Genomic DNA, 15,790 nt, shown 5'->3' with positions numbered 1-15,790 from the left:
GACGCACACCTTCTTTGCAAATCCTGCGATGCTTGTCAAAGGGCCGGAAAAATAATTCAACGTGATGAAATGCCACAAAATGTCATTCAAGTATGTGAAGTATTTGACATTTGGGATATTGACTTTATGGGTCCATTTCCAAAATCTCATAATAATCTCTACATTCTCGTTGCCATTGATTATGTATCTAAATGGGCGGAAGCACAAGCTCTCCCAACTAACGATGCACGAGTTGTAGTCAACTTTTTAAAACGTCTTTTTGCAAGGTTCGGAACACCGAAAGCTTTAATAAGTGATCGGGGTACTCATTTTTGTAACAATCAACTTGAGAAAGTTCTCAAAAGATATTGAGTAACTCATAAAATCTCCACCGCTTATCATCCACAAACAAGTGGACAAGTTGAAAATACCAACCGAGCTTTAAAACGTATTCTAGAGAAAACCGTAGGATCAAATCCGAAGGAATGGTCCATGAAATTGGAGGATGCACTCTGGGCTTTTAGAACAGCCTACAAAACTCCAATTGGAGCCACACCTTTTAAACTCGTTTACGGAAAAGCATGTCATCTTCCAGTAGAAATAGAACACAAAGCATTTTGGGCTTTGAATACATGTAATCTTGATTTACATGAAGCTGGACGTCTACGATTAAGTCAACTAAATCAGTTAGAAGAATTAAGATATGAAGCATACGAAAATTCGTTAATCTATAAAGAAAGAACGAAGAAATGGCATGATAAAAGAATCAGAAATTCAAAAGAATTCAAAGAAGGAGACAAAGTTCTTCTTTTCAATTCACGATTCAAGCTATTTCCTGGAAAATTGAAATCAAGATGGTCTGGACCATTCATAGTCAAAAGAGTTTTCCCATACGGAACAATGGAGTTAATAAATTCAAATGGGATTGAATTTAAAGTTAATGGTCACAGAGTTAAACATTACATACATGGTCCGATGGAAGTTGACAATGAAATCAATCATAATTTCACCACCCAAGAAAACCTTCAAAATGAAAACATAAATATGTTATCAACAACATATGAAAAATCAAAAATGAAAAATAAGGAGGATTCAAATTGGAGTGATGAAGAAGAATTCTTATACAAACCTCCCATTCCAAGAAATGAAGAAAAAGAAATTCAAATAGAAGTGAAAGAACCAAGAAAAGAACAACCGAAAAAGGATTACAAACCAACTCGACTTACTAAAGTAGGAGACCCGGGTGAATTTATCATTTCTTGCTTGCTTAGTGATGGTGCTGTATATAATGGACTCGTAGATTTAGGAGCAAGGGTAAATATTATGCCTCTTTCCTTATACAAAAGATTAGGTATGGGTAAATTAAAACCAACCAAAATAGGTGTTCAATCATTTGACCTAACCATTAAATACTCGGTTGGAATAGCAAGTAATTTACTTGTTAACGTGGGAAGTTTGATCTTTGTTACAAACTTCATAGTGATTAATATGGAGGAAAACCTTGATATTTCTCTAATTTTAGGTCGCCTATTTTTAGCAACCACCGAGGCATTCATTGATGTAAAAGAAGGTAGAATGACACTTAGGGATGGTGATAAATCGATCACCTTTGTGAACCGAAAGTTTAGATCTCCACCAACCAAAACTGTTAAACCAATAAAAACGAATAAGTGTGGGGAAGATGAAGAAACACTTAATGATGATCCGATCACAAAGAACCCCGTTGATGATACGAAATTAGATGAACCCATTTTTAACAGTTCAACGAAGAAACTTTATAAACGGATTCACGATGCTAGGATTAAGGGAAACTTTAAGTTATGTAACAGATTAGTATCCAATTTATCGCAAAAAGAAAAGGCAATGTTAGTTGAATTTGTGAAAGTTACGGAGAAAATCAACAATTGGCTTGAAGCAAAAGTCAAAGATATACAAGTTGTTGATAGTCCAATTGAAAACGAAGTTAATCACAATTTCAACACCACATCTAACTAAGTGTGGAGTGGTTCGAATCTTTTTAGGGTAATATGTATTTCTGTTAGAGTTAGATATTCTGTTTTCGTGTAGTTCTCGAGAATGGAATCCGAATGGTCTTTCCCTAGCAGACCCTAAAGAACTAGTCTTCTCCCCCCATTCTGAATTTTTATTTTTTTTAGGTTTTACGAGATGAAGAATTCCTGTTAACTAAACCATGGTCTAATGCTACACGCTTTGATCACTAAACATAATAATGACACACACCCGAGTGACCTGGTATCAGTAATAAGAGCCAAATTGGATGGAGTAAGAAAAGAACTCAGGAACGAACATAATAAGTTACTTTTTTGTAAAGGAAAATCAAAATTCGCAGCGAAAAGAAGAGCACGACACCTTGAAAGATGTCACAAATGCGGAAAATGGTCACACGAAGGAAAATGCTCGACGAATCAGACATATTCCAATACCGAGTTCGTTACTTTATGTAGAGAAGGACCGTTCATATGTTTCGAAGAAAAATCATTGAATGCTCGAGGTTATGCCTATATAGCTATGGAAAACCAATTAGTCCGACTGTCTTATGAGTGGGCTAAAGCAGGCCACTGAGAATTCTATCTCACAGGTAAGTATGTACAGTTTTTATTTTTATTTTTATTATTTTTAACCTTTTGATAATAAACGCTAAATCGTTCACTATAAAGTATTAAATTGGTATTCAATAAAATTAGGTATGCGTAACCGAAATTATTGATATCATACAAAAATTTATTACATCACTGCGAAATTTACCGTTTATTCTTAAGGTATAAATATCTTTAATCAATCAACTCAAAATATTTCAAAAATTCGTCAGGAGTAAAACTAGGTAATATAGCCGAAATTACTTTACCGAAAAGAGGGGTGTATATTTTTGATAATATTTGATTGATTAAAGTGGGATAAAAGACCAAAAAGATTTTTATTTTTTATTTTTACTTTGTTTTTAAAATTAATATTAAAATTATTATTATAAACTTTTTAAAATCAATATAATTAAGTTTGTAAATATTTGAAAAATTTATGTTTTTAATATAAGTTTGTATAAAAACAAAAATATAATATAAATTTGGTATGAATTTTTAATAAAATGAATTTTTTTAATTTTATGCATTTTAAATTTAAGTTTGGTGTGAATTTAAAAACAAAAATTTACTTTATTTCGTTAAGTTAAAAATGTGATTTTTAAAATTCGTCGTGAGTTGAAAACTAGGTCGTTGAACCGAAATTGCTCTACCCAAGGGAGGGACGAGAAATTTTATTATCATTATTTTTAATTTTATTGAATTAAAGTATGCCAAAAACATTTAAAAAACCCAAAAATCTTTGCTTTTAAAACAACGCTTAAAAATGACAAATTTTAAAATTTTGTCGAGGGACGGACTAGGACAACGATCCGAAACGCCCTCATCCTAAAAAAGAAACAAAATTTTAATATTTAATTTAATTATATATTTTATTAGTAAAGGTTTCATAAAAAAAAAGCCAGACCCATTCGATCGCATGGGATTTATACTACACCTCTATGCGATTGCATGGAGCTGAAAATCAGGCTAGAAACAAAAAGATCCAGCGAGCTGCTTCTGTCCACAAAACACACACACAAAACACGAGCACTCTCCAAAAACCTCTCAAATTTCATCATTTTTCCACCAAATTTCACCAAATTTCTTGCTACAATCCGCTCTAAACATGAATTTGATAAGGAGTTTATCAAAAAGGGTAACAATTTCATCCCTAAACCTCTTTAAATTTGATTTTTAGTGTTCTTGAGCTATATTTTACCTAATTTGATTTTGTTAGTTTCTAGTGTAATTAGAGTTAAATTGTTAGTATTTTATGCATGTATAACCTAGATTGATGCTATTTAACATGATTTGAAGCCAAAAACTTCAAAAATTTTAGAAATCTAGGGTTTGTGTTCTTGAGCAATTTGGGGCTTTTTGATATAAACAGGTTATGGCCGATTTTTGTCATGAATTATTGCTAAATTAAGTAGTGTAACATGTTTAGATAGATAAATGATCCAAACTTTGATCCTAAACATGATTTTTGAAGATTAAAGTGGACTTTTTAGGTATAAAATTCATGAACTTGATTAATTTGATATAATTGCCATTTGAGACTTGTTTAATTGTTAGTAATGGATGTTTTAACATGTTATTTGAGTTAAATGCTTATGAACTTTGTATACATTTTCATATATGCTTATTTGAAAAAGTGTAGAATTGTTAAAATTATGAAAATGTGTATAAGTTTAATTTTGATTTAACATGTTATTGTAATTGTGTTAATTTGTTATTTTGCTAACACTAATGCATATTTGGATGCACAAATTTTGTGTTTAATGTGTTTTGCAGAGATTTACTAATACTGAAACTGGAGGTTCATCATCATCATCTAGACAACCACAACCAGAACCTGAACCAGAAAAGCAATATGAACCTGAACCGGAGCAACAACAGGAACCACAACAACAGCCTGATCAACACGTACCTTATTATGATCTGCTACAATTTGTTGATGCCTTCATAGTATTTCCGATGCTTCCACCAGTAGAATACCCAACAATTCCTGAACACACGTTGCATCCTAATCTGAGATTCGATAGAAGCTGGAGGGATTACCCGGCATATCAAAGTAACAAATTCAAACTGCTATCGAAAAATGTAGAAGTGCCAAGGGTAATCGATTGGGATCCTTTGGAAAGGGTCCAACTAGCTAACTCAGTTAGGGAGTATCTGATCCAAAGGTATGGCAGTTCTTCTTTTACTGATTGCGAACGTTTATTCACCATTCGTAGGCCTGTATATAAGGAATGGTGTGTTGAGCTCATGAGTACTATAGCGTTAAATGTAGATGTAGATAGATTAGATGATAGAAGTTTTCTTAGATTTATACTTGGCCGTAGGATGTACAGGATGTCCATGCTGGACATGGCCAGGGCTTTACAGATATATACTCCTGGTGAATTACTACTACCCGATTGTATGAATTTGATTTATCGTGGTGAAAGGGTAGATAGGAATTTTGACGCGAACGCCGTTTGGAGGCGTATGTCAAACTATAATGTTTTTACACTGGGAGGAAAACACTCCTACTTACATATTAACAAAGCCGAGCTTCGTATAATTCATAGATTTTTGGCTAACTCGATTACACAAAGAGGTCACAATAAAGAGAAAATGACCTTACATGATTTATTTTACCTAAAGTGTATTCGAAACCCAAGAAGCTTTGTTAATATCCCCTACTGTGTTGGTTTTTATTTATCTAAAATGGTGGAAGGAATACAGGAAGGGGGATTATAGGAGGAGGTATTTTTGTTACTCTCATTGGAGAGTATTTGGGTGTAGATAGGGACCAAGGGGGTCCACTTTTAGAATGTAGGGAACATGTTAAGCCTTTAGGATTAAAGGTCTATCAGGGTGCTAAGGTATTAAAGAGCAGACGCAACCAGCCAGTACCCTATGAAGGTAGTCATCCTCAGGTAGAGAGAGTTTCAGATGAGGAAATGGAGGAAGCGGATGACATTAGGGATGTCATTAGGGAGGCTATGACTGATGTCTACCAGCGTGTAGATGAGGTAGATATGACAAACGGGGAGAGATTTAGTCGGATGGAGCAGTGGCAAGCCCGAAATGATTACGAGCATTCCAGGCAACGACAGCATGATAGATGAGACTATCATCAGCGTCAGATTATGAGCCGGCTGTCACCTCAGGATCACTACGTTCCGACCCGACCCGCTTACTATCCTCCACACCAGCCCGAGATGAGACCACCATATACTCTCTACGACCCTAACCAGGCCTACTAGTACACCTATCACCAACCATGGAACCCAGACGACGACATGAACTGGAACCCCTATCCAGATTGATATAGTTTCAGTTGGTGATTTCTATGATTTTTATCTTTTTATTATTTTTATTTATTTATGTTTAAACATATGATATTGTGATATATTAATGTATTGTTTGATATTTTTATTATTTTGTACTAATATTTCATATTTGATTTGAAAGTGGGATTTTAAGTCCCATTTCAAATTACCATGCATGTTTATATTTGTATGTATATATATTGTCAATTGTACACAACAGGGTAAAACAGCAATTTTCAAAGACTGGCATTAAGTTTAGCAAAAGCTACTAATTTTGACGACAAAACGAAAAACAAATGTGATGTAACAACAAGACGGAATGAACAAATGATGTGCACCATTTATAATTCAACAAACAAACGCCAATATGTTTGGAAACTTTGGTAAAATTTAATCATTTTTCTACGCTAATCACCCTCAATAATTTAAATTGTTACTGATTTCTTGCAAACGAGGGCATTGCAAGATCTTAAGTGTGGGAAGGGGTTAAATTCTTTCGGATTTTTAAATTTTTTTGACTTATACACTTGGTTACCATTAAAAATACTAGTAACGCAGTAGTTGTATTAGAATCTAGTGCTCTCTGATAATAAAGAACAACCCTAATCTTATATACTGACTACCCAATTCTAGTAAAATTTTCAAAATTTTCAATTAAATGAATTCAAAATCATGTTTATACATATTTATGAACGATAAAACTAGGTGTTAATACCGAAATTATTGTTACCTCGGAAAGGACATAAATTGAGAAACAAACCAAAATGTTAGAATTCATTTAAAATGGAATAGAGGACAATAAAAAGGCAAAGAAAGGAAAATAAAAGCCAAGTGTGGGAAAAATTTACCAAGTTATTTAAAACATATATCACATATTTCTGTAACAAATAATTGAAGATACTTTTGCTTTGGACTAATTTAATCTGTTTTACCCGGGAAAATTGTAATATATTTGAAAGAAAGATGGATCTAAACGATGAATCAATTCCATCATTAAAAGGAAGTAAAGTCTTCCAAAAAAGAAACGCGCTTCTTGATTTAGGCCAGGAAGTTGTCGTCCAGACCAGTTGTAGAGTCTACGAAAAACCTTGAAAAGTTTTCTCGAAAATCAGCTGGAAATCCACGGACTTCAGCATCAAACAGGGTCGCCAAGTGGTCAGACTTATCCTAACCATGAGAGGATCTGTCTTGTAAAATGGGGAGGACGCCGTGCAAATTAGCTTGATAAGACTAATGAATCAGACCCCCAGGAAAGGATAATCTCCTTAAAGATTAAAAATCAGCTTTTAAGCCTGATATTACTCAATCCTTGAGATTGACCTTAAAGATTGAGAATTACAAACTCATGGAATTCGATGATATTCAAACTCGAGCTTGAATGAGAAAATATTTTGATCAAAATTACAAACCGATTTGTTTTCTGAAAAAACCCATTTTTAATGCGTTCATTACCATTGAACGTAAAATCCTAGGAATTCACTTGGAATTCATTAGGTCACCTGAACCAAATCGGGTGTCAACCGTAAGAACGGTGGTTGCATAGCATGGTCAAAGACAGGACCTTGTGCCAGACCGAAAAACTATAGGGTGAGCTTTACTATTGCTCCTACAAAGGATAGTAATTGCATCCAACACGTTATAGACCATAATTAAAAGCATGTCAGGGGACATTGCCTTAACAGTTGCTTGTTCAACGCTTTCCTTTACAACCGGATGGTAGTTTATCGAAAGGTAATATACGGAGCAAGTATATTGGACGTGTTGCTTTCCCAATACAAGGTTAGCAAGTGGGTGACACAAAACCGCAAGTTTTGAGCTAAAATTTTCAAATCTGAAACCCACCAAACCCACAAAAACAATTTGCAAACACCGGTGAACGGTTATTCTGGAAAACTTATCTAGGGTAAAAGCTAGATCGTATTTTCAAAAGATCAAATGTTTTCATAAAGATCCAATTTCCTTAAGGATCTAAATTTTTATAGTCATGTGGGACTGTAAACCACATCGTTACTACCATTGTTCATATCGCCGTATAGAAATCACTGATGTACAAAGTGTGAAGAATAAAGAAGTGATTCTAGTATTCTTATTTCAAGACTATATTGCTTGAGGACAAGCAACGCTCAAGTGTGGGAATATTTGATAATGCTAAAAACGAACATATATTTCATAGCATTATCCCTCAAGAAAGACAAGCTTTTAGTTGCAATTGTTCTATTTACAAGTGATATTTGTTTAAATAATAAAAGGTGAAGACAAAATACAGATTCGACGAATTGAAGACGCAAACGACCAAAAAGCTTAAAAGTACAAAGTACAATCAAAGTGGTTCAAATTATTGATGAGAAACGTCTCAAAATTACAAGAGTACAAGACGCAAAACGCAAAACGCAAAATACAAGATATTAAATTATACGCAAGGACGTTCGAAAAACCGAAACCAGGACCAGAGTCAACTCTCAACGCTCGATGCAACGGACTAAAAATTACAAGTTAACTATGCACATAAATATAATATAATATTTAAATAATTCTTAAAATTATTTATATATTATATTTATTTATTAATCCGTCGGCAAGCTAGGAAACAAAGTCACATGAGCTGGAAAAAGTGGCCATGCGATCGCATGGCCTGGAAGAGCAAATTCCATGCGATCGCATGGCAGTAGGTACCAGGCCACATCTATAAATTTTGCAGTTTTTGGTCGAATATTATCATATCTTTTTCTTTCCTTTCTCTCAACGTATAATATATATATATATATATATATATATATATATATATATATATATATATATATATATATATATATATATATATATATATATATATATATATATATATTAATTTTAAATTTTAAATTCTAATAATAAGGGTATGTTAGCGAATGTTGTAAGGGTGTAAGTCAAAATTCTGCCCGTGTAACGCTACACCTATTTTTAATCATTGTAAGTTATGTTCAACCTTTTTAATTTAATATCTCATAGCTAAGTTATTATTATGCTTATTTAATTCCGAAGTAATCATGATGTTGGGCTAAATATTAAAATTATGTAATTGGACTTTGTACCATAATTGGGGTTTGGATAAAAGAACGACATTTGTGGAAATTAAACTATGGGCTATTAATGGGCTTTATATTAACTAAATGATACCTCGTTAATTTAATATATAGACTTATAATTTGACGTATTTATAAATAACCACATACGCTTGACTGGGCACAGTGGGCGGGATATCTATAAATACCAATAATTGTTCATTTTACCGGACACGGAACTGGATTAATAGTTAATAGACTTGTTGAAATAAGGGTGGATTACATTCAAGGGTAATTGGTGTAATTGTTAACAAAGTAGTAAAACCTTGGTTTACACGCAGTCGATAACCTGGTGTATTCATTAAACAAAGTATTAAGACCTTGTTACAATTCGAATCCCCAATTAGTTGGAATGTTTGACTTCGGGAATAAGAATAATTTGACGAAGACTCTCGTACTTTATGATTATGACTGATGGACTTTTATGGACAAATCCGTATAGACATATCGAATAATCCAGGACAAAGGACAATTAACCCATGGTAATAAACTAAAAACAACACGTCGAACATCATGATTACGGAAGTTTAAATAAGCATAATTTATATATTTCATATTTAATTGCACTTTTAATTATCGCACTTTTATTTATTGTCATTTTATTTAATTGCATTTTTAATTATCGTACTCTTTAATTATCACAATTTTATTTTATCGCACTTTTATTTATCGCAATTTCATTATCGTTATTTACTTTACGCTTTAAATTAAGTTATATTTATTTTTAATATTTTACATTAGGTTTTAACTGCGACTTAAGTTTTAAAATCGACAAACCGGTCATTAAACGGTAAAAACCCCCTTTTATAATAATAATACTACTTATATATATTTTTTAATTTTTACAATTATAAGTTAAAAATATAGCGTTAAACTTGGCTAGAGTTCCCTGTGGACGAACCGGACTTACTAAAAACTACACTACTGTACGATTAGGTACACTGCCTATAGGTGTTGTAGCAAGGTTTAGGTATATCCATTCTATAAATAAATAAATTACTTGTGTAAAATTGTATCATATTTAATAGTATTTCCTTATAAAATTAATACTATTTCATATACCCCTCGCATAACATCAGCACATAAATATCATATAATATTTAAATAATTCTTAAAATTATTTATATATTATATATTATATTTAAAACCGTCGGCAAGATAGAAACAAGCTCATGTGAGCTGAAAAAAGAGGCCATGCGATCGCATGGCCTGGAAGCTATAATTCCCTGCGATCGCATGGTGTACAGTATCAGGCCACACGCCTATAAATTCGCAGTTTGGTGATCGAATAAAACATCTTTTTCTCTTCCATCACTCAACGATATATATATATATATATATATATATATATATATATATATATATATATATATATATATATATATATATATATATATATATATATATATTATAATTTTAATTTTAATTTTAATTTTTATTCTAATAATAAGGGTATGTTAGCGAATGTTGTAAGGGTGTAAGTCGAAATTCTGTCCGTGTAACACAACGCTATTTTTAATCATTGTAAGTTATGTTCAACCTTTTTAATTTAATGTCTCATAGATAAGTTATTATTATGCTTATTTAATTCCGAAGTAATCATGATGTTGGGCTAAATATTAAAATTGGGTAATTGGGCTTTTTATCATAATTGGGGTTTGGATAAAAGAACGACACTTGTAGAAATTAGACTATGGGCTATTAATAGGTTTTATATTAACTAAATGATACCTCGTTGATTTAATATATAGACTTATAATTTGACGTATTTATATATAACCACATACGCTTGACTGGGTACGGTGGGCGGGATATCTATAAATACCAATAATTGTTCATTTTACCGGACACGAAACTGGATTAATAGTTAATAGACTTGTTAAAACAGGAGTGGATTACATTCAAGGGTAATTGGTGTAATTGTTAACAAAGTAGTAAAACCTTGGACTACACGCAGTCGATAACCTGGTGTATTCATTAAACAAAGTATTAAGACCTTGTTACAATTCGAATCCCCAATTAGTTGGAATATTTGACTTCGGGAATAAGAATAATTTGACGAAGACTTTCGCACTTTATGATTATGACTGATGGACTATTATGGACAAATCCGTATGGACATATCGAATAATCCAGGACAAAGGACAATTAACCCATGGTAATAAAACTAAAATCAACACGTCAAACATCATGATTACGGAAGTTTAAATAAGCATAATTCCTTTATTTCATATTTAATTGCACTTTTAATTATCGCACTTTTATTTACTGTCATTATATTTAATTGCACTTTTAATTATCGTACTCTTTAATTATCGTAATTTTTATTTATCGAACTTTTATTTATCTCAAATTCATTATCGTTATTTACTTTACGCTTTAAATTAAGTTATATTTATTTTTACATTATCGTTATTTCATACTTTACGTTATTAATTTAAGTTATATTTATTCATTATCGTTATTTACAAAGTGCAAACGAATTAAGTTATATTTATTTTTAATATTTTACATTAGGTTTTTACTGCGACTAAAGTTTTAAAATCGACAAACCGGTCATTAAACGGTAAAAACCCCCTTTTATAATAATAATACTACCTATATATATTTTTGTATTTTTACAATCATAATTTAAAAATATAGCGTTAAACTTGGCTAAAGATCCCTGTGGAACGAACCGGACTTACTAAAAACTACACTACTGTACGATTAGGTACACTGCCTATAAGTGTTGTAGCAAGGTTTAGGTATATCCACTCTATAAATAAATAAATAACTTGTGTAAAATTGTATCGTATTTAATAATATTTCCTTGCAAAAATACTACTATTTTGTACACCACCTCGCTAACATCAGTATATTATATATGTATGCGTATAATTATTGCATTCACTAAGCGTTTTGCTTACCCTCTCGTTGTTTACCTTTTTAGGCTCCGGCGTGGATAAGGGCAAGGGTATACGTTTGGACTAGCGATCTCCCTACGTGATTATGCTAGAGTTTCGTTTTTGGAGTTCGACCTAGGTTTGGGTAGTTTAACCCAAACACCATGCTCGGGTTTAGGTTTGGTATTTAAACTTGTCGGTCAGAACTCGTATTCTTGATTTGTAAATGGGCGAATGATGCCCGGGGAGTCAAGTTCTTGTTTTTGGAGTTATTAAAACATGTAAACTTTATTTACTTATGCAGCTGAAAGCCTTTGTGTTGATGTTTGTCGATTACCGTGAAATTTGGTGTTGTATAAAATTTTGTACAAGTCAGAATCAGGTCCAGGCTAGTGCCGCGCAGCGACCCCTTTGGGGCGCGCCGCGAGCTTGAACGCAGTTTGGTATCAGCTTTTTGATGGGTTCTGACCTCCAGTTTCCATTGTGGGCTGCGCCGCGGCCAGATGCACCGCGCCACGGTAATTGCCTGACAGGCTTGGCCTGTCCCCTTTAAAAAAAATTGCGTTGTTTAACGGGTTGGGTCGTTACATTTTGGGAAATAAACAAAAATTTTACAACAAATCTTAATCTCGAAAAGAGAAAAGATAATAAAGATATAAAAGACATCCGCGATCAAGGCTCGGAGACAGAAAACAAAACCTTTCAAAGACAAAGTTCTAAATCTAACTAAAACCGAGCCTCATCGTGGGCTAAACATACAACTAAAAAAAGAAACATCGAAGCAAATGAAGCTACCCCCCCCCCCCCCCAAAAAAACTAGAAGAACACGAACACACCCACTTATTCACCGATATTGATGTTGTTGACGCCATTATCCACTTTAGCCTTAAATGCAAACGTCGATTCAATTCCGACCCCTTCCGAATTCAGACTGCCATTCTTGAACTGATTTAAAAAGCCTACTCCATCTAACACCCATCCCTTCCCCGATCCCATATATTTCCACCTCACTTGTCGGCATTTTTATTATCTTTTGAAGTCTTAAGAAAATCAGCCCCGACCTCGTCTTCATCACTAGAATCGTGCAAACAAAACGTTTCATCTTTACCACCCTTTTTCTTAACATTACCTCTCTTCTTGCTATCATCCTTAGTTTCAACCTTCTTCCCTCCATTAAACTAGAACTTGTTAGCACGTACATGCCAACCCCTACAAAAACCTTTGCAACTTTTATCCGCACAAATACAAAACTTACGACCCGCACTAGTTCCGGTAGCGACATTAGCCAAATTATCAAGAAGTTCATTAGTAGTTTCAATGCACTTTTCGGATGTCAAGACATCCGCAATTCGCTTTTTTAGTTTTTGGACTGAAACCAACACTACCGAGCGCATTATCAACCTCATCCAAATTATAAAACGGATAACCAAGAGTTTCATCAACTCTGCAAGTCTTTTTACCCTTATCAACAATCGATCTCATACCCGTCGACTCTTTCACGACACCTTCATCTAAATCCTTACACTTAGCCAAAGCTATGAAATCATCAGTAGCATCGAAACACCCGGATGCCTTCATGAGCGTATCCCCCACTCTCGACTCGTCATCCACCACCCGTGGTTCGTTCTGTATATCCCGAATATAGTCTGAACGCACATTAAAAACATTAACCAGAAGATCTATATTTACTCCACTCAAAGACGACCCACTTGTGTTGGCTCAATAAACATCCCACACCACTTTCGTCGAAAAACAATCATCAACAAATGAACGAAAATCGGCCGAATGCCCCACCTCGTTAACCCATAACTGTTTCAAGGAGCCCCTTTCATTATTCAAATTAGCCACCACAAGCTCATGTATATGTATTCTATATATACTCTGTAAACAATTGTATCAATAATTATATATATATTCAATTAGAAAAATGAAATCGGCACTATTCAATTAGTCTAAAATCACAATTACTTCAAAATTGAGGGTTAAAACTATAATGAAGCATGTTCTTGTCTCTTTCAACTTTATTCCCATTTTTTTTGTTTAAATAAATATATATGTTTCTCCACTAATGTAACAAGCGTCTGACTGTCTGGGTGGTTTGCCGTTTGACCTTTTCAGCTGGAAGTTCTAAGTTCGAACCTGGGCAGCGGCTTTTTTTCCCTTTTTAAGACAGCCTTGGACTAAATATCATCTATCTCAAGTTTTCATACACAACAATCCATTCCACACTCGCATTCTGAGTCACTAGCCGAAGTCATATACTTCTCGGCGTTACTTTAATTTTTTTAAAGTTTAGATAACAAAATAATTTAAAGAGTAAGAGTGCATAAATCAATCGTGTGATTACTATCTTAGATATAACTAGTCCCAATCGGCCTGCGCGATGCGGCGGGAGCTTTTGGTCTGCATATTCATATTTAACATAGCATTGTGTATGTACAGAGGGAAAAGAGGTCTATGTGTTAAGACCTGTTTTAGATGTATGTGTGGTTAGCGTTTTTGAAAAAGTGTCTGTTTCGAACGTAAGTAGTCTCGTTTTGTTCGTAAAATTATTTCAAGTTTAATGGTGGTAGCGGTGAAAAATAGATCGTGGCGAGTAGGAAGATAAGGGCCGTTGAAATTTATGGTGGATATTGTTTTTTTGATTTAAATGTAAAATTACATTTACGTTTTAATCCCTTGAGGAATTGTATGAATTGAATTCTTGAAGGGAGTGGGGTGAAAATTTGTAGTGTGAAACCATGGGGTGGAACGACCAAAATTTGGTCTACAACGACACAAAGGGGCACGTGTTTTAGTATGTAAAGGTTAAATTATTTAACGATTGAGATTAAATATGAAAAATATGATTATTTAATTTAGAATTTATTCTATAGATAAACTTAGACTATATTATATATAGTGTATCAATATTAATATTAATAGTAAATATTAAATATTAGTAATCTCACTTGAACACTATTTTTCTTTTCTTTTTTGAACACTAGTTAACTACTTCTAGCTTAGTTGATGTTAATTCATACTTTAAGGGTGCGTATATTTACATCTTAAATGAATAGTTCAGCGCTGAATGCGAAATCATTCAATATTCAGCGTATTTGTTTCTGATATCTGAATGACATATGATGCTGAATGGTTCAATATTCAATCATTCTGAGTTGAAACACTCTCTTAACCATTAAACGCATAAATTTCCTATAATATACCCCTCAAATCATATCCAGAACACTTAACAAACAAGTGTATTATTATTTTTCATGTAACACGTTACTAAGGTAATTTTACCATTTCATATCGTTCACTCAAAATGATTATCAAACAGCTTATTTTCATTCAGAACCAAGTTTATTCAAAGACTTTGAATCATTCAGATTATGAACCATTCATCACTAAATTATTCAATTTATCACTTAGACTGGCCTTTATGCACCGTTACTGGAATCCCTAGTGGCGAGTTTAACACTGGTAACACCTGTTATGCGACGTTAAATCTGATGTAGGCTGGCGTTATTTTTGAATACAAAGGGCAAAATTAAAGCGTGGAATGACATGTGGCGAATTGTAATTGGTTTGGAAAATACACCTATTTGACAATGGATATTATCTTTTTTTAATCATATTTTTAACACTATATAAGCATATCATCTTTATAGTTTTTATACACAATTCTATTCTCTTTTTTTTATCAATAATCTTTTACAAATATTTAAAAAATTATATAAGAATGGTGTCATACGATTAAATATTTGTCGACGATCCCAAAGACGAGATAATAATCAATATCATTCAAAATTTACGTTGGTCAATCTTCATTTTCTCAACCACAAGTCCCATGTACACAACTTTACATTTTGAATGAGCATGAAGCTGCAAATAAACATTTATTGGATGATTATTTTTCGGATACGGCTAAGTATCCGTCGAAT

The sequence above is a fragment of the Rutidosis leptorrhynchoides genome, chromosome 6, assembly GCF_046630445.1.
Source record: "Rutidosis leptorrhynchoides isolate AG116_Rl617_1_P2 chromosome 6, CSIRO_AGI_Rlap_v1, whole genome shotgun sequence".
Classification (NCBI taxonomy): domain Eukaryota; kingdom Viridiplantae; phylum Streptophyta; class Magnoliopsida; order Asterales; family Asteraceae; genus Rutidosis; species Rutidosis leptorrhynchoides.
This window is presented reverse-complemented; position numbering follows the sequence as displayed.